Source organism: Falco cherrug, chromosome 10, assembly GCF_023634085.1.
Source record: "Falco cherrug isolate bFalChe1 chromosome 10, bFalChe1.pri, whole genome shotgun sequence".
In the NCBI taxonomy this organism is placed as follows: Eukaryota; Metazoa; Chordata; class Aves; order Falconiformes; family Falconidae; genus Falco; species Falco cherrug.
The window spans coordinates 8754282-8774118 of NC_073706.1; the positions used below are offsets into that span (position 1 = coordinate 8754282).

General features: G+C 43.6%; 1 long non-coding RNA gene across 1 annotated transcript; it reads right to left on the reverse strand.

The window, feature by feature from the left end:
- Positions 1–10825: 10825 nt before the first annotated feature.
- On the reverse strand, positions 10826–14340 carry LOC129736898 (uncharacterized). The gene is made up of 3 exons (XR_008734062.1): positions 14144–14340; positions 13441–13632; positions 10826–11168 (listed from the first exon to the last, which is right to left on the reverse strand). It is a non-coding gene; the product is annotated as an uncharacterized LOC129736898 (long non-coding RNA).
- Between the last annotated feature and the right edge of the window lie 5497 nt (positions 14341–19837).

Sequence of the window (19837 nt, forward strand, 5' to 3'; positions counted from 1 at the left end):
CGTCCCAAAGTGAGACCTGTAACCATGGAAAAAAAAAAAAAAAAAAAAAGATGGGACTCTTGGCTCCTTTGTGTAACAGATCATGGATATCTAGGAGAGCTTTTATTTATGTCATTTGTATACACAAGATTTATGTTTGCAATTAAGTTTCAGTGTAAATTAGCCTAGCTTGTGTGTCTGTTTAATTGCAGGTGCAAATCAAGTCTGTAAAACAGCTTTTTCTGCCCCCTTGCATTTGTAAGCAGCTCACATCCGAGCTTCAAAACTCTGTGTATATTTTGCAGATGACAGTTGTGCCTTGAAAAAAGTAACACAGATTCTAGCTTTCTAAAGCTTCAGCTAGTAAATAGTCTCTTACATATTTTAATTAAAGTGGTTATTCGACAAGAAGCCCTTCTTGTTAGGTTTAGGTGCATAAATTCACTCGATTTTGCACATCAAGGGAGTAAATTGTATCCAAATATTGATATATGTTGAAACTATCGATACAGCCAAACAGGTATCTTCCTTTTATTTGAGATTTTCCAATTTCTAAGCCTGGTGTTATGTGACAACTTTAGCGTGAGCAATCTTTATCTCTGTGCTAGTTAATTGAGAGGGGTCAGATTACTGCAAGGAGCCAAGCACTTCGGGTGGGGGTTGCTGTAATTTAGAACATGAGGAATTTTGACTCCAAACTTTTCTTTTCATCTCCAAGATTAACTCTTGAATTTTCAGGGAGGAGGGGAGAATGGGGGGGACAGGACCCAAGGGATTGTTGGCAGTCACCTTGTATCTGCTAAAGGGTGACCAAAGAGAAGAGAGAAAAAAATTGCAATTTCCTTTATTTACTAAGCTTGCTCCATTCCCAATTGTGTATGACTTGGCAACAATATATTGATTTTTCAGGAGTTTCTTTTCACAATTACAAAAGAAAACGAAATTACCGATTGAGAAGGAAAACTTCTTTGTTCTGTTTTGTAAAAGAAACAGGTTTTTGTGTGTTTGGAAGAAATAGAAATGCATTAAAAGAAGAAAAAGAGAAGGAAGAAGATGATGCCACAGAAATCAATACAGAGAATTAGGTGAAATGGAACATCTTGTATGTTTTTTAGAAAATCATTTTTCATACACTAAATACATTTGCAGACTTGTTTCCTACAAACCTTTTCAAGTTGCAATTTAAGTCTGAAGCTACAGACCTCCAGGTAGGTTTTAAGATGGCTGAGAAATCTTTTCTGTTATTTTGGGAAAAGCAAAAGACTGGGAAGAACTGGGGCCTTCAGAGACCACCTGAAGGATTCTTAAGAAACGCACGTATATTTATCATCCCTACAGCCATGTCAAAGAAGGTATAAAGTTATTGCCTGAGGGTTGAAAGACCTAATCACACATCATTGGGGTGCAGGGGGGTACCCCGTATCACATGAAGGAGGACTCCTGAGCTGGCACACCCTCACCACCTCTGCACTGTATTTTTCTTTGCAAAATACTGAACGGTGGCTCTCCCCGCCAGGCTTTATAAGAGTGGTGGTCTGAACTCAGCATGAGTAGTGGTGAAATCAAGGCTGAATAGCTTCATTTTTCATAGCTACTCTTAGGAAGTATATCGCCACCTACAATAACCGGGGAGCAGTCCATCACCATCATCCCTGCCCCGCCCCCCCCCCCCCCCCCCCCCCCCCCCCCCCGCTATTTACTTTGGGCAGTCAGTGTGCTCAGGGCTGTTTAAACATGGGAGATGACAAAGCCCAAGTGGCTCGCAGGCGGGAGACCTGGTGTTTTCTCTCAGGGTGAGGTTACAGTTGGGGATGAGCCAAAATATCTGCTTGCTGCCATCCCCGTTTCCAGCCAGAGATGGGAAGAGAAAGGATGGTGGCAGTGAGTCTTTGAAGAGGGGTTTTATGGTCACACAGCCAAAGCCTCCCAGTTTAACTCGACGACATTAGACCATCAGCGCTAAACAGCACCGTGGCTAAACCAGCCTGTGTGCCCACCTCGCTTTTGTTCTTTTTATGCTGTACTGGCTGAAAAGTAACCCAGTAAAAAAAACCCCAAAATTTCCTAGCTCAGCTGGATCATTTCCTCAGACCACAGTCACAACATATGCCTGTGGGTCCATCCAGCAAGGAGCTGAGACACGTGTGGCTGCAGCCCCCTGCCAGCCACAAGCCCTGCACCCCCCCGGGCTCTCCCCAGCACAGCTCTGCACTGGGCAGGATCTGCTCCCCTGTCTGCAGGAGCATTCCTGCTTTTGAGAAGGCTGTGCCAGGGTTTTTTTTGCCATCAGTGTAACCTCACCTCTAGGAAAAGGGAAATTAGTCTGCAATTATGTAATTATCAGCCACCCTGAAGCTCAATTAATGCATTCTGTAACTCTTCCAGAAAAGGAGGAGGTCTGTTGGATGCATGGTGTAAATATAAACGATGGGAATGTCTCCCCTCCTGCTTAGTTTCTTAATATTTTTAATTGCATCAATAGGGTGGTACCTAAAGAGAACTGAATTCAGATCAGTTAGGGTTTACATCTGCAGCTACCGGCTAACAGTGATGAGCTGCACGTTGCCTGGCTGTTATTTCAGGGCCTGGCTGTATGAATGGAGTTGCTTCAGCACAAGGAATTTTGCTGCAATAGCCCGGGGCAGCCATACACAAACAAACAGCCTCTCGGAAGAAATACTCTGAATGAGTAACCCAGGATACAGTTTCCTGGGCTCAGCTGGATTTACCTCAAGTCATGGAGTTGTATAGTACAGGCATAACTTTTTAAAATACTCCGTTCCCCCTCTTTGCAGCAAAGCACTGGGGGTATTCCCCCAGGTTAAGCAGCTTTTCAAATATTTATTTATCTACAGAGAGTTAATCAGGAGCAGTGACTCCAAAATAAGACTTCATGTAGCTAAAGACTTAAGAAGGACTTGAAATTTCATGAAACAAGGCTTGATCATGTCACAGCACAAACACTAGGTTTGCTTGTCCCAGGAGGGTTATTGTAGCACCTCACCCCCCCCAAATTTTTGCCATGGCTCTGCAATGAAGTCACATCAGTGAACAATCCTGAAGGTGCTGAGTTACTAGCTCACTAGCACCCAGCCTAGCCAAAGCATGATGCTGTAATACAAGAGGGGAAGGACAAAGCAATTCATAAATTCACCTGTTTAGTCTTCATAAATCGTAAGGAGTGGGATGTCTGGCTCCTCCTTCGTGTTGTTTTTCCATAGCATCTTCTCCCACAGCCACTCCAAACCTCTGGTTTGTCCCTCAGGCACAGCTGGGGCTCTGGTGGGATGAGGTGGGGATAAGTGGGCTCCAACAGCAGTGGGTAATGGGTAACAGCTGAGGCTCTGGCCCCATGAGGCTGGTGACCCACCACCTTCTCTTCTACCGTACCGCTTACCATCAACAGTCATTCATTAAAACCTGATTTTATTTAATCATAGAATGATACAATGGTTTGGGTTGGAAGGGACCCTAAAGATCACCGGGTTCCAACCCCCAGCCATGGGCAGGGACACCTTCCACTAGACCAGTTGCTCCCAGCCCCATCCAGCCCGGCCTTGAGCGCTTCCAGCGATGGGGCAGCCACAGCTGCTCTGGGCAGCCTGTGCCAGGGTCTCACCACCCTCACAGTGAAGAACTTCTTCCTGAGATCTAACCTAAATCTACCCTCTTTCAGTTTAAACCCATTCCCCCTTGTCCTATCGCCACATGCCCTTGTGACAAGCCCCTCGCCAGCTTTCCTGTCAGCCCCTTTAGGTACCGACAGGAGCTGTAAGGTCTCCCCAGAGCCTTCACTTCTCCAGGCTGAACAACCCCAGCTCTCTCACCTTATGAAGACTCTGGGGAGACCTTACAGCAGCCTTCCCATACCTAAAGCTTTCCAATACCTAATCAAGCCTTACATGCAGTCATGGGTTTTCTGTGAAATGTGATGGAAGTTCCATCCGTGCATGTGCAAAAAAAGAGGAAAAAAGTTTTAATTCACTAGTGCCTGTTTGAGGAGACATTATGCAACCTTCCATAATTTTGGGAACCTACTATTACATGGCCAGCGGATGGCACTTCTGAAAATGAGTGACTGCTACTCAGAGCACTCTGTGTTCCTACCGAGAAGACTGTTTGGTTTTGGGTTACTAACTTCCACGATATTTGCTGTTTCATTTAGAATTGAAGTTCCTAGAGAAACAAATGGTTGTAAGAGAAGCCTTTCTTCTGTAAATCTGTAATCTCAAACTATTTGATAAAAAAGAAAAGCTTGAAAATGTGGGGTCTCTGTGGGGTTCATCCCAAGGTCACAAACCCCCAGAAAGTAAACAGAACATTTACAGTATATATATATATCTCCAGTGTGTATATATGTATATATATATTCAGCATATATATATCTAGTACTTATATATATCCTCTGTGCATATGTGTACATATATCTGTTTTTATATATATATTGACATCTCAGACAACTTTAAAGTAATTTAGGAGCTTTTGGGGTAATTGAAGCTAATATCTGGGGTTGATTTTTTTGTGGTGTTTTTTTTTTCCCCTTCCAAATCCCTGTGAGGTGTAATGCTGTGTTTCTCACTCTTATGTGAAATTTATTCCTCCAGACCCAGCGCATATTCAGCTTTCCAGATACTATCAATGATATGTAAATAAAACAGGCAGAGGAAATCAGATTTCAGCCTGCTGGGAATACAACCTTCTCTTTCTGGTTTTACTCTGATATCACAGTGGGTAAATAGATTGTGAAGATACAAACTTGGGAAAGGTATTAAAAATAAGGAAAAGAAATCTTGAGGGAGATAGATGGCAGGAAGTGAAGGAATGGGCAAATAAAAAGAAACACACATTCTAGTGCTGGGGAAGGATGGGCTGTCACCGTGATCGATCGGCTCCAAGTGACAGATTCTTCAGAGGCAGAAAGATGCCTCAGCAAGACTGAGTTTAACTAAGTGGGCAGATCCATGGTGGGCCTCTAGCCATAAAACAGATTTGCCAAATTGCCTTTGATTCATTATATTTATGAGTTTAAAATGCATGTAAAATATTTTAACTTTTTTTTTCCTTTTCTTTTTTTTTTTTTCCCCCAAAAGAATAAACATAAATAATGCAGGAGAAGGCTGAGTTCAGCACTATGACGAGTGGCACCAACCTGAATCCTGATGAATCTGAGATCAGGGCATATGGGATCAGGTGTGTGTGGAGTAGGACTCTGGGGACAAATCATAGCATCCAGGGAAGAAAACTTGTATCTGAGTAGCTGGTTATTGCTGTGCTCATATTGCTCATCATCTCCATCTTCTAGAGGCAGAATCTCTCTGTAGGGCATTTGCACAGTACCTTTCCTGCAGCATCTGAACACTGGCATTTGATTTTAGGACAACAGAAATGACTATGTGGGATTAAACCAGGGGGAGGGGAAGGTGCTGATCTCTTTCAATAACCACTTTGATACTGGACATCATCTGATGCTCAGAGAAGATGGTAAAAGACCATGCAAGATAATTAGCCACCACATTAGGTTTCATCTTTCCCTGAAAATCAGAGTATAGATTAGACCCTGAAGCCTAAGGTTAAACCACCCTTGCAGAAATGCCATTAGCAATAACAGTTAAACAAAGATAGTTCTGTCATCCAGCCTGAGCATGAAACTTTTAAAATCCTTGTCTCGGTGGCCGTGAGTCCCATAGTGCAATAAATCACTTCACTGAAAAAGCATTTCCTATGAATTTGCTGTCTAATATAATAAAATATCTCTTGAATGTCATGTCCCCTTTTTATGTGTCTCTTTTCAAATTTTAAATGATTTTACTTCTTGCTGGAGTCGGGCTATTGTTTAATCTTTAAAAGCTTCTTGCCTGGTTTCCAGAAGTGCTGAGCACCCACAAATGGAGTCAGTGGGTTCTGTAAATGTTCAAGATCTTAAGAATAAGGCACGGTTTTGATGCTTAGCGAGTTCAATGCTGCCATTGATTCAAGCTGATTTGATGTAACGGATTTCCCAATTAGCAGGCAGGGGAAGATCACACCTTGGGAATATGTGCTTCATAAAGGGATATACTACCTGCTTTGAAGAAGTGTTTAAAGAATTAAACCCAACAATGAGTCCAAACCCCAGCTGCTCGTTCTCCAGCTGACAACTTACCTTCTGCAGCAATAAGTAGTATTTAATCTTCTGAAGAATAATTGCCGCTTGCAAACATGTTAGCAAAACCAGCACAAGATTGGCTGAGAATCCATATGTTACAGTTATTGGGCCTTGCTGTGATAATGTGGGTGGGCTGAAGGCTGAAGTTTTAAATAAAAGATGCACAGGGAGAAAGTGAGAATGCAGTCGAACCAGTCCATAGTGCTGAGGCTGCTCTGGATCTGAACTTACTCAATGGAAGTAAAATATTTTGCTTATAAAGAATTTTCATAAACATGTCTTAGGATGTGTATTAGAGGTACATCTTAGGATGTGCATTAGGAGTAAGCTAAACACGATGGTATAAACACAGGAATGGCTCTGTAATAGGAGAATAAATGGCCTGCCTCTGCTCCCTGCAGCAGCCCCTGTGGAGGCTGCGCGCCCTGCGGAGCCCTTGGCTGCAGCCAGGAACTGCAGAAGATCAATCCCTCCAACCAGGCATTCGGTGTTTAAATCCGGGAGATGCCTAAATATAGAAGCGCACAGCTAATTCCAGGATCCCCTTTTGAAAAAATTGCAACCACATCTAACTTATCTTCAGCTAAAATTAAAAAGGGCAGATCTACCTCAAGGGGTGTCTCTGTGCCAAAAATATCTAAAAGTTTCTCAGGCAGTGGAAAGAACAAAACAAAAAGAGCAAGGAGTTCTTATTGGGTTTACTGTTAAACACTTATCCAAAGTGTCCTGCCAGATTTTGAAATGTATTTTTCAGACATTGAAAGGTACAGACAGGCATGTAAGAGGGCTTTCCAAAGAGTCCAAGCAGGTCAGGTGCCCAGTTCCCACTGAAATTCAGAAATACTTCAAAATTAGCTTCCCTTTACTTTTATTGTCCAGTCTTGATTCCCATTAAATGCTAACTTTAGCAGACCTCAGCTAGAAAAATCAGATGTTCAGCATTTAAAATCTGGTAGATGCCTAAATATAGAGGCAAACGCCTAATTTGAGACTTCCACTAAACTTCTGCCTAAAACCTCTACCACATCTAACCTATATAAAGGCACAAATCAGCACTGAATAATAATAATAATTGAATTCAAATGTTTTCATCCAGATAAAGTGCAGCAATTGAATTAAAATCTGCAAGGATTTTTGGAGCCAGGGTGGACAGTATAAGTTATAATCTAGTTCATGGTATAAACTACTAATTATATGTCCATGGTATTCATCAGACTAAAATGTTTCCTGTGTGATGTAAAAAAAGTATGGTAAAGATTAATTTAATTATGCATTTTATAGATGAAACTATGTTTTTAATATTTTGTAACTAACAATAACTTTAAAGGGCCACTGTAAACATATAGTATTTTGGAACCTTAAGAGTTTAAAATAAATAACATATGGACCAAAATAACGTGTGAGGCCTGAATTACAGTTTTGCTAACATCACTTTACTTGACTGACAAATAAGGCCAACAAAAAACCCAGCTCAGTATAAACTCTGTACTATTGGGCAGAAAAGGACATTTTACTAGTGAAAGTGGGAAGTAATTTACGCTAAATTGACAAAAATCCAATACTTTTTGTGCTGGTGAGGTTTGACAGTACCAAAGCAGTCCAGTTTCTAGCACTGCTGTATTAGCAAACCTGCGAGGAATAAATAACTGCATTCCTCAGCTGTCAGCACTATCCATTGAAAGGCTATAAAATAAATTAAAATTCCCACCTATTTTATCTAACTCTCATCTTCCTGCTTGCAACTCTGTCACGATATTTTGGAACAAGGTGCGTGATTGAAACTCTGTGCCTCGGCAGCATCTGTGGGTTGTAGCATCCTCACCCCATGGCAGGATCCACCCTGCATCCCTGGAGCCGGTGCTGCACGGAAAGGTGAACTTCAGGGAAGTTATAGCAAAGATAAACCTCATTCTTGCTCTTGCTCTGCCTCATCTTCAGATGGGAATTAATGTTGTTACTTCATCACAAACGGCTCCTGGACAACACATGACAAACACATTAGAGGAGGGGCTGCGCTAACAAAACAACAAAAAGTTTGCTTTCTTGACAAAATAATTGATTCTGATGATTATTTTTTGAAACAGTGTCTCTGCTCAGTACTCTGCCTGTGGATAGGTGTTAAATTATTCCTGTGAGAAAGGTGGCCAAGGGTAACAGCAGCAGCAGCTGTGGAAACCATTTGCGCCCTAATAGCACTGCTGCAGCATCCCTGGTGAAAGCCCCACCACGGAATGAGCAGAGGCAATTTCCATGTGATGGTAAACAAAGAATATCTATGTGAAGATGGTCTATGTGTAGTCACTCTCGTCCAACATTTTTTCTTTCTTTCTTTTTTCTTATTTTACCCATTCCCTTGTTTATTTTGTGGCCTCAGCCTGATTAAGGTCTCCTTTTTGTGTTTCAGCTGGGTCTCTTAGGCTGCATCACTAACAACTTGGTGCTATTTAGTTTTATTTGCTCTTAAAATGAACAAGGCATTCTTAGGATGTGTTATGTGATACTACTGTTTTGTTACTTCCCCCGGATAATAAACAGTCTGGAAATAAATGATTTATAAAGGGTTAGCATTTGTGTGACAGAAACTAGGACAAGTGGCTTGACTCGGATTCTGCTTGTGCCTGTAAATCCAAATATTTCAGATGATTGACCTCTGATTTGCATTTATTCAGAGTCCTGCCCAACGCACTGCTTTTAACACGTATAACTCAAGCGAACATTTAACACTAATGTAACGGCCACAGATGAAGGAACCTAGCAGAAGCCATAGCTATATTTTCTTTACAATGAAATACATATACAGCTGAATGGTATGAGAGGGATAATTCTGCAAGTAAACTTCAAGTGGGCCTTGTTTGGTGTACAAATAAGCTTCAGCCCTCCAGGATTTCAGAAGACAGAGTATCAGCCCCTTGCACAACCCTTCTGGGAAGCGATTCTCCCATGTGCTCGCTCATCAGCTGCACGTCGCTGGCTATGACTAACCTGAGCTGTGGGTTCACGCAATGGTGAGTTTTGAGGCAGCTGTGGTTTCCAGCAATCCAGGACTCCTTCCACGTTGCTTCTTCCATGCACCACAGTCCTTCCTGTGGTGGCCCATCTAGTTGTGAAATTGGTCTGTCATCCAGGTCAGGGAACGGATCCAGCTTAAAAACACACACACACACACACACATGCAAAACTTCCAGCTTGGGATGGGAGCTGGGAAAGGTGCAATGGTGCTAGAACACTCTAAGCCCTTTCTGTCACCAAGTCCTTTCTGCCATGAAGCCATGGTCACAGATGCCACAGTTCAGTCCACATGTTTCGGGCCTTTTGAATAGTTACCTGGTTATGTCAAACGCAGTGAGGAATAAACTGCCTGGAACATAAGGCTTGATCCTGCAATAAAACTTAATCATTTATTAACTTAAGACAGCGTTTACACTGAGAAGATGAACTTACTAATATCTGCATGCATCCTCAAGCGCAATTGCCTTGCACTTGATTTGGCTCACTGAACTGTACAAGCTGCCCCCACTCATATGCCCTATTTAATGGACGGATACTCAAAGACACTTTTAATAAATAAAACTGAGTAATACTGGGTGATGTGACACAAAATTTTGAGATCACTGTTAAAAATAAAGCATTGCTGGGAATGGCTGATGCTCCAGCTGAATTTTGGAACACCTCTGTAGACTGAGAGAAGAGCCCTTTTCTAAGCTGTGCACCTGCACAAATGTCATTAAAAATCCTAACAGAAATACTAGAAAACAGTTCTCATGTGAACTCGCCAACACTTTCATGATACAAGTATAACTCCTGGGCAGGGCACGTGGGATATATAACACCCTCAAACAATGGGCTTTTGTTAATGAGCTCAGGAGAGGCTCCACTATAATTTACCATACAATGGTGCAGTGTAAGGGATGTCCAAATCTGTAAACACCCCCCTCCAGTGTTTTGTGCTTTTGAAACAGCATGGTAAGATCACATAACCTAAACTGCAGATGTAGGGACAGGACAGACCTGTTGGCCACCCCCAGCTCAATTACTGAGACTCTGGGTCAACGTCTTTAAAATATTTCCAGCATCGTGGATCAGTGGCTACAGGAAAAGGAATAACACAAAGGTGTTATGTGTGGGGTTTTGCTCACATGTGCCTGTAAGTGCTATATAAGGCTGGATGTCTTTCACAGACTTTCTGAGAATTGCATATGGACAGGAATCCCTGACTCATCATTGTTTTCTGCAGAGGAGCTGCCCTGGGAAGGGACACCTTGCTGAACTTAGAGGTTTCAGTAGCAAAGTGCATCGGCAGCTTGTGAATGGGAGGATTGAAAGGTGCTATGAACACTGTAAATAGTTACTGTATTTTTCTAAAAGATTAATGTCAGCTCCTCAAGAAAAGGGCACGTCTACAGGCTGCTAATTTATTACCAGTAAAGCTTGGTTTAATAAACTTGTGGTAAATATTTTCTGCCTTTAAGACCCTTCAAGGCTTCAAAGGCTCCCATTTGCTTTAGGGTCCCTAGGGATGCTGGTGCCAATGAGACATGTTTCATTAATTATGTTGCACAAATAAGCCAAATATTGCACAAATGTGTGTAGCAACATTGTGAGGAATGCAGCAAGGACTCTTCCTAACTTCACACAGAGCAGAGCCACCCAGCTGGATGCTCTTTTGAAGGACAGTTAAAGCCTGAAGCACATGCTTATGTCCTGTCCACACCCCAAAATTTTATTGTTACTGTTTAGGTCAGCACGAAATTGCCGATAGTTTTCCCTCTGGAATTCACAAACAACAGGGTGCTTTTCCCAGTGCACAACCCTGTTAAAATAGGAAGGGAAGGAAAAAAGTACACTGCAGCGGTGTCACAGATCTCACTTCTCCTTGGGTTGAAAATTATGGAAATATTGTGAGATACCAGAGGATAACGAAGCCTGAGGTTGTGTTCCCATAAGTCTTCTTTGCCTGGCTGAGGTTGAAAGTGGGGCATCTTGCTGCGAGGAACCTGGACATGAGATATTCCTGGGTCAGGTTCAGAGCCATGGTCCTTTGGTGCTGGAAAATGAAAATATCAGTGCTGTGAGCAGGTATGCTGCAGTCAACCCAACTATGCCGAGGAAAGGGAGTAACCAGAGATATTTCACAGCCATTAGTAAAAGGTCACTGAAGCTACATAATGATTGCACCTTTCAGAAGAAGGACTGCTGGAAGAGCTACAGGCAAAAATGATCTTCCCAGAGGGGTTCACTGGATTAGAAACCCTCATTTTGATTCTCACCTTACCTTTTCACTTGCATAACCCACACACAGACCAGCAATAAGCTGCATCTTGTCTGGGCAGGTGAAAGTCCCCTATTAAACAGGTAGCTGATCAACTCTTGACCAGTCCCTCTGTAAACCAACTGTTCTTACAATCTGTGTTTTCCTGGTAGCTGAGAAAGAAAATTAGCAAAAGCACCGTGATAACTGGAAATTGGAAAGATGCTGTCTGACTGGCTGGACACAGAGTGATTGCAAAAGCACACTGAAGTACTTACAGCTGAGGGAGACCTTAAGAGCATACGTTGACAGTGTGCCATATGTCAGGGCGTGTGCTGCTTTATATTACTTGGTGCAGCTTTGTGAAGGAACTGTACTTGGCTTGTATATGAATTTTAAATGAATTGTTAACACATTTTATGAATCTGGTAAAGGGGTGCTGATGTGGGAGAACGCACATGTCTGTTCTGCAAGATGGAGTAAATAAATCATGACTTTCACAAGATAAAACTTTATTGAGTAGCAATAAACGACAGAAATACTTCTAACAGCATTTAAAGCCACGTAAAAGAAAGCACGAAGGGCTGATTGCCCTCGAGTATGTGTGGTTGGAACAGCTTGTGTTACGCTGATGGGAGAGAAGGTGCTTTGCCAGAGGAGCACTGGCTGTCACATACTGGCTGTTGCGCTATAAATCCCTGGGTCTTTGGTCTATAACGCCTTTCAGCACCTACATTTGTTGCTCACAGTATCTACAACATTTTGGTGCCTTTCCCTAGACATAATCCTTCTCTCACTCAGCCTTTCCCCACCATAAATTCCTCTGCTCTTTTGTCCTGAGGACAGTTTTGGACCAGAGGACACATCATCTGTGCTGCCCTCCTGCCTGGGTTCACACTCTGAGCAGGTGGGGGAGGTTGTTCTCTAGAATAACACGCTCAAGGCCATTGAGGATGAGTAAGCCAAAATTAGGCTGAAAAGTGGGCAAAACAAATTCCTGTAATTTTCTCTTGAAGGTCTTCATAAGAATACCTTCACCCTTGTTGGTGCCTTTTGGCCATTAGTAGTGGGGTGGTGAAGAGCAGCCTGGTAGGTCCTCTGCAGCAGAGGATGGACTCTAAAGCATCTTGGGCAACGCATGCAGAAGCGATACTGCAAATTTTTCTTAATGTGCTGGTGACTGACATCATGTTACACATGAAGCATTGGATATCCAGAGGTGAAAACTGCCTGAATCAATGTCAAAAAGCTCTGGTAGATTGAGCAGTGTGTGTCAGCGTCCTAACACACAAAACAAGGGCACCCTTTCCAGAAATACATACTCGGCTTTAAGAAACACCCGTATAGAAGCTGGACTCTGAAAACAGCTTTTGCTATTTCCACCAGGTGATTTAATGCCAAATCCTCTCAGGTGGTAATAGATTCTCTCTTTTGTTAGAAAGTAACCAAATAATTGTTCTGGACTTTCAAAACTGAAAAACTATAGTTCTGCATTATTGACATCAACATTATAGATTTACTTTACAATTTTATTCATGAAAATCTCGAGGTCTAAATGATCCGTTCCTGATTGCTTGTAAGATCACTGAATTCTGTTTACATCTCAGATTTTTTTTTCAGCAGCACTCTGTTCACAAGGCATTGATCCCTGCTGCTAGAAGCCCATTGGCCTGTTTTGCCCTACCTTAACATGGTGGGCTTTAGTATTTCCTTTTGTCTGAGACTATCACTAATTTCTTATTTTTTTTTTAATAAACAATGTATTTAAAAAAGCGTTTTCTTGTTCTCCGCTTGTATTTGTTTCTCTGTCATTTAGAGAAGAAAGACTAGAGGTTTGTGGAGGTGGTATTCTGGGGAACACGGTATCTACCCATTCCCTTCTCCAGCAGGTCATGTGTCTGAGCTTCTCTGGGTCTCCAAGGACCCGTGGGTCTCTTTTGAAAGTGCATCAGCCTTCAACAGGCTCCTCATCTGAGTGTGTTCCACAGACCCCCGCTTTCCAGAAACACAAAGCCTGTAGGATCAGTCACAAGACAGACACTGTCAGGGTTGGTACCCAGACCCCTACCTTTGCTCATGCCAGCTCCTTCCTTCAGTGGTCTTCCTCTGCAACGCCTCTGTGCTTCTCAGGGACCATCTCTCCCCTGCAAATTCAGCTCATCGTGTGCTAGGGACGTTCAGGAAGGTTAGTTCTGCCCTAGGTGGAAGCCGGTGGTCCAGATGCAGCTTGAAACAGAGCCACTCTGGTCTTCCTGCTGAGCTGCAAAAGGAATTCCAAGGCAGACAGGCAATGTAGCAGCAGGAGTAAAAAATTATAACAGAGCATTTTCTGTGGTAATATTTTCTCTGAACTGCAGTTTGTACCAGGAGATAATGAAGAGTCCGTACAGCAGCTTTGTGAGCAGAATGGTCTTGATACAGACTTGTGCTGTTCTAGAAGAAGTTTTGTTTGACCATCAGGAATATCAACTTTCACTGTTGAAGCCAGGTATAGATATATGCAAAGATACCTCCACTCCAGACATATTTTACCAGTCAGGCCTGGTAGGTCTGCCCATTTAAAAACCTTAACTTGAAATAGAACTACAGTGACAGTATTCAAGTTAAAATGTTACAATGAGACAGCACAGATCTTAATCAGGGAGTTACTCTGCAAAAAAACCCAAACAGCTTTTACTTCAAAATCCTATGTAAAGAGGTGATTATAAAGTGAGAAGCATCATCCTGCTTTACCCCAGCACTGTCAGGTCTATTAAAAAACAGCTCATTACCTTTGTAGGTGCAACGGTGACCCAGTGAAGTCCATGGCAGCATTTCCACTGCACTCAATGGGACCAGGATTGCAGTCTGTAATTTGTGGAATTAGGATTCTCACGACTTAGGTCTCTGGTTTGATTTTGCTTCAAAACTACAATCTGATCTATCATTTCCTTGCTCGTCATGGATATTGGGGTGATCATAATTTGTCAAAACTAGGAAATGAAAAAAATACAAAGTTGTCTTACACAAAGACACAGGCAACATCACTTTATGGTCCCAAGGCAAGCTGGCACTTGGCACAGACTGTTTTCATGCAACTATCCCCTTAGCCAAGCTCAGCGCTCAATAAAGACAAGAATTCCCATCATCCCCGAAGTTTCTTGGTTCCCAGAAAAACTCCCCTTCAGCCTCAGAGATACACACAGAAGCAGACTGATTACTCTTTCTTCTCAACAGAAAGAAGTTTTGTAGAGTAATAAAATTTAAAAAAAGTCACTTGCCTGGTTGATCCCTTTTGGCTCAATGTGACATGGAATGAAACCTCTTGCAGTGGGACAGTCTTACTTTCCCTCTAGTGCACTCACTGCAGACTGCAGCCCAATAAATCTGTTCTTCAGTGTATCCACAATACCATCAGCTGACCGAGGCTCAGCTGAACACTGTATGCTCAGTGATGGCATAACAGAGACCCGAGATAAGTAACTTTATATACACATGACAGTAAACCCCTCTCCATCCAGACATTTGTAAAACATCTTGATATAGAATTAAAACAGAGATGTGAAAAGAGGTGAAATTATTCAGGATATACAATGCAGGAATTTTATTACCAAGCTGACTGCATTATAAATCAAGTGCTCTGTAAATGCAATAAAACAATTGTTTAGTCTGCATGATTCATACCACAAACCTCAGTATTCTGTGTTTTGATCTTATTGCAGCAATAAACTGTCTAGACAGCAATTAACAAACTGTTTTTTCTTCAGATGTTTGGAGTGCCTTTGCTGCCTGATCAGCACTCAGAAATACAGGGCTTTTTCTCTATTCCTATTAATTATCAGGTTGATCAAGAAGCAAGGTTAGCCGTTCTCTGTAATTGTGCAACATTTCTCTTTAAGTGAGCTGCTATAGGAAAAGTACCAATAATATTGTTTTTCATTAGTACTAAGTAGCTAAGATAAAGATTTATTTTGCCATGGTGCTCTAGAATGAGCTTTAAAGTATAATTTATACTGAGCAATAGCGTGCCACTTTAGGCCCTGATTCAACAAACGGCTTCCGTGTGCGCCCAACTTTAAGCACATAAGTAATCCCAGGAGAATGCCTGCATTTAAATTTTGCTGCATGACTCCATAAGTTGCTGAAATAATTGATCCCTCATACAGAGTTATCCCTTATCTTTTTAGACAGTAAGTGGAACAGATGTGTCGTGTTTTGGTCTTAACCTTACTGGCTTACCGGTGGGAGGTGAGTTGGAAGGGGTCCTAAGACTTGGGACAGCTTCTGGGGGAAAAAAAAGATGCTTGGGAAAAGGCTGCAGAAGGAGATTAAGACAGCTTCTTCAGATGCTCGTTTCACATAGGCAATGCAACGAAGCCTTTAAAAACCTGTGACAGAATTACACAGAGTTTTACAGAAAGGCAAACAGAACCCTATTTCCCGCGGTGGCCCGTGCAGGTGGACCCTTCCTTTTGGGGAAGGATTTCAGGTGTGGGAGGCATCCACCGTGCAGCTGAAGCGAGGGTGTCGTGGGCTGCTGTACATTAGCTCAGCACAAACGCCGAGGCTGCAAATGTGTGCGCCCGCGTGTGCGTTGACGCTCATGAAGCGGAGAGCGACTCACCCCCTTACACAGCGCCTTGCCTGCGGGTGGGGAGCGCAGCTCTGTAAAATTTACAGGAGCTAAAATCAAACCGCCCCCGATTTTCGCCTGATGTAGAACAGCCAAGGGGCGTTTGTCGGCTTTCAGGGCACCCGCGGCTGCTCCTGCTGCGGGAGAAGCCGCTCCGTGCCGGGGGGCGCCGCGCAGCCCGGTCCCTGCTGGACAGCTCCCGCCCGCCGCCGCGGGGCTGGGCCGGGGGCTGCCGCGGGGCCGGGGGCTGCCGCGGGGCCGCCGCGGGGCCGGGGGCTGCCGCGGGGCTGGGCTGGGGGCGAGAAGCTGCCGCGGGGCTGGGCTGGGGGCCGCGGGGCTGCTGCAAGGCTGGGGGCTGCCGACTGAGAATCTGCCGTAGGGCTGGGGCTGGGGGCTGCCGCGGGGCTGGGGGCTGCCGGCTGAGAAGCTGCCGTAGGGCTGGGGCTGGGGGCTGCCGCGGGGCTGGGGCTGGGGGCTGCCGGCTGAGAAGCTGCCGTAGGGCTGGGGGCTGCCGCGGGGCTCGGCGCTGGGGCGGGGGGCTGAGGGCTGCCGCGGGGGGCTACTGCAGGGCTGGCGCTGGGAGGCTGGGGACTGGGAGCTGAGAGGCTGGGGGCTACTGCGGGACTGGGGCTGGGGGCCACCTGCGCGGCCACGGCGCGGTATGTTCTGCCGCAGCGAGCTCTGTGCGGTGGGTCCCAGGCAAAGCCCATCGGCAGCTGCAAGAAACACAGAGAAGGGTCAGCTACCGCGCTCCTCGTCCTACCAGTTGTAGCCGTAATGCCAGGGGATTGGGCCGTAATTCTAAGTCATGAGCAAACATGTAACGTCTCAAAAGCAAAATGAAGAAATTCAATTTGAAGCTGCTTTCCAGAAGTTATTTGAATAATAATCTTTCTTTAAAGAAAAAAAACCAGTGTAGTGGTTTTTTTTCTCCTTTAAGGTGTTTTCTCACTTCCCTATTGTGGCAGTGGGAAATGGGAAAAAAAACAAAAAATATACAGAAAGAGGGAAAACTACAATCAAATCTGGCTTAATTATCCTTGAAAGTGGAACAATAACAAATCAGTTGAAATGGAACTTTTCAACCAAATTCACATTAGCATTCACAATATTTCTAACAGTTCTGTTTTGTATCTGTAGGGGTAAAATTTATCACAACATAAGAGAAAATACCGTGGGTCTGATCCTGATAAATAGTGTATAAAATATGCTTGCCCTCCTGACCAGCTGGAGCAAGGTGATCGGTATTTTCAAGAGTCACAGGTTGTATACAAAGACATGAAAAACACCAAAACTCAGGGAAGTTACTTTTTGAGCACCACACGATTTATACAAAGTACCACAAGGCATTTAATTTGGTGATATCCATACTCTGCAGCATCTTAAAATAAATCACTGATCTCACAGCCAGCAGTGATAAGGTGACCAGTTGGAGAAGGACTATCCAAGTTTGATGTTCAGATGCTAAGGACTCCAAATGCCTCAGTTACTCATTCACCTACTGGTGGTGACCCTAGTGTTGCAAAGATTTTTCAGATGCTTGCAAAAAATAAGTACAGTCCTGTTGAAATGGCGAGCAAATTTCAGGGCTCATATTTACATAATTTCTCTCTACAACTAAAGAATGTAAAGAAGTAAAAGGCTTAGTTGCCCTTGAAACACGGGCAGATGTCCTCATTTCATTCCTGAAAAAAACCCACACCAACCCTAGAAGTAAAGAACATGAAACCTTCACCACGTTCTGTTTCATTGAGCAAGGTCACAGGAACAGGAGGAAAAGGAAGATTCTGCAAGTAGATATACAAGGATACATATCTTATGGGTTATCGACTGAATAATTGATAAGTCTAGCACACAGTAATTACAGTGGAAAAGGCTGAATGTCAGGATTTATCAGTTATATCTGGAGGGGCTGGAGCAGATGTGAGGGGACGTTATTTAAGTGCGACCCTGGGAAGTGTGGGAACCACTGTAGGAGTCAATAAGTGCCCCATAATCCACTGACAAATACTTGCTATGTTTGTTTGGTTTTTAAATTTCAAAGAGTTTTGCTTAAAGAGTTGTACATCACTTATAAAATCCTCCTCTTGGTTCAGCTTTTTTTTTTTTTTTTTTTTAAATAAACTCATTCCTTTGGAAAGCTTGAAAAGGAAGCTTGCTTTCATTCTAATTTGCTTTTCCTCTATTATGTATGAACACTGGGCAGATTTAGCAGGATTGCCCATGAAGTCAGACCTGCAGCTTTGATATATTTCCCTGGAGAAATATCTTTGTCTTGAGGGCCAAAAAAAAAAAAAAAAAAAAAAAAGTAGAACTATATAGACTTTTCAAATAGTTATTAAGAAACACGCACGGCCAGTCAAATCAAATTGTGAGCTTGCTAACCTTGACAGTGTCCCTTCAAATTAACTTTGCAGCCTGGAAGCATACAAACAAAATGTTGTAAGGCTTTTATCTGAAGCAGCAGCAGTGGCAAAGCTGAGATTTGCCACGCTGCTTGTCTGGTGCAGGGTCCAGCGAGCAAAACCCTGGGGGGCTGGGTGCAGGCAGCGCCTGGGGAGGGGGCCTTCCTGGGTGCTCCCCTGGCACCCATCGCATCCCCTGGCCCGCAGCAAGGAGGGCAGAGGCGGCCTGGCTGGGAAGCTGGGGTGAAAGCTGGTTTGCTTTGGGACATTTGGCACCCACAAAGCGGAGGCTCGTGTTGCTGGGCTGGCCGAGGTGGGTACCCCCGGCGAGCTGGCAGGGCAGGCTGGTGGGATGCTGCTCCGCCATCCACATGGTCCCGCTCGCAGCTCTGAGCCCAGAAAATCGCTACCCCTGTCAGGGGAAGTTGCCTTTGCACTGAAAAGGATGAGGACCGTTTACAGGAGGCGCCTGTCCCCTCGGGTGGGGGCTGCCAGCAGGGAGATGGCTAACACCCCCAAGGCCACCACCCCCCACCTCCTGGAAAAACGGGGAAAGACTCAGAGGTGCAGCCAGAGTGCCACTCACACCAACCCCCACCCCCCACCCCTTTTGAGGGTATGATTTCGCTTGTGGATTTAATCCACATGGACATACTCCTAAAACATAAATCACACTTAGTTCTCTGGCTGTCCTCAGGATTGTAGCTCATCTAACTCCCCCACCTAGCTAGGCATCCTCTAAAATTCATGATGGCATGTTAGCACTTTCATAATATTTTTAAAAGGCAGTTCAGTATAACTTAAACACTTTTTTCATGCGGGGGTAAAAAAAAAAAAACAGCACATTTTTTTCCTAATTTGTTATTTTTTTAGTCGTAATCTTGGGCTTGAAAACACATTTTCTGTTCACTGGTAGACTTTTCTTCAGCTTAAAAAAAGTCACAGGGTAAGGGCTGTGCTGATGAGCCTTAGGAGGGTGGTTGGAAGGCAGGAAAAAAAATAATAAAAAAAAAAGATCTGATGTGTCTTTTGTGCTGCTGCACAGAAACTGCAGCCTGTGATATTATGGCCAGACATGCTCGTTGTACAGCCAAACAGCAAAATAGTAGCATTGTTACACTCGATTGCAGAATTTAATTAGTTTCTTCTTTTTTTTCCCCTTTTCTTTTACACAGAGGTGAGCCTGTATTTTTACAGAAGATGGAAAAGCAGGCTTGTTTAACTATTTTTCAAGATTTTTTTTTTGTAGGAGCACAGAACAGCTTATACGGCTTCTGCCAGAGCTAGATGCTGCTGTAACTCTCTGCCAAACTAGATGCAGCTGTCACAAGTTCATTTTTTCTTTCATATTATTTTTTGTTAATTAACACTGGATCATTGAAATAACAACATTCCCATCACCCATCTTAAATCCTCCCAAAATCTTCATGGAAATAAAAAAAAGCAAA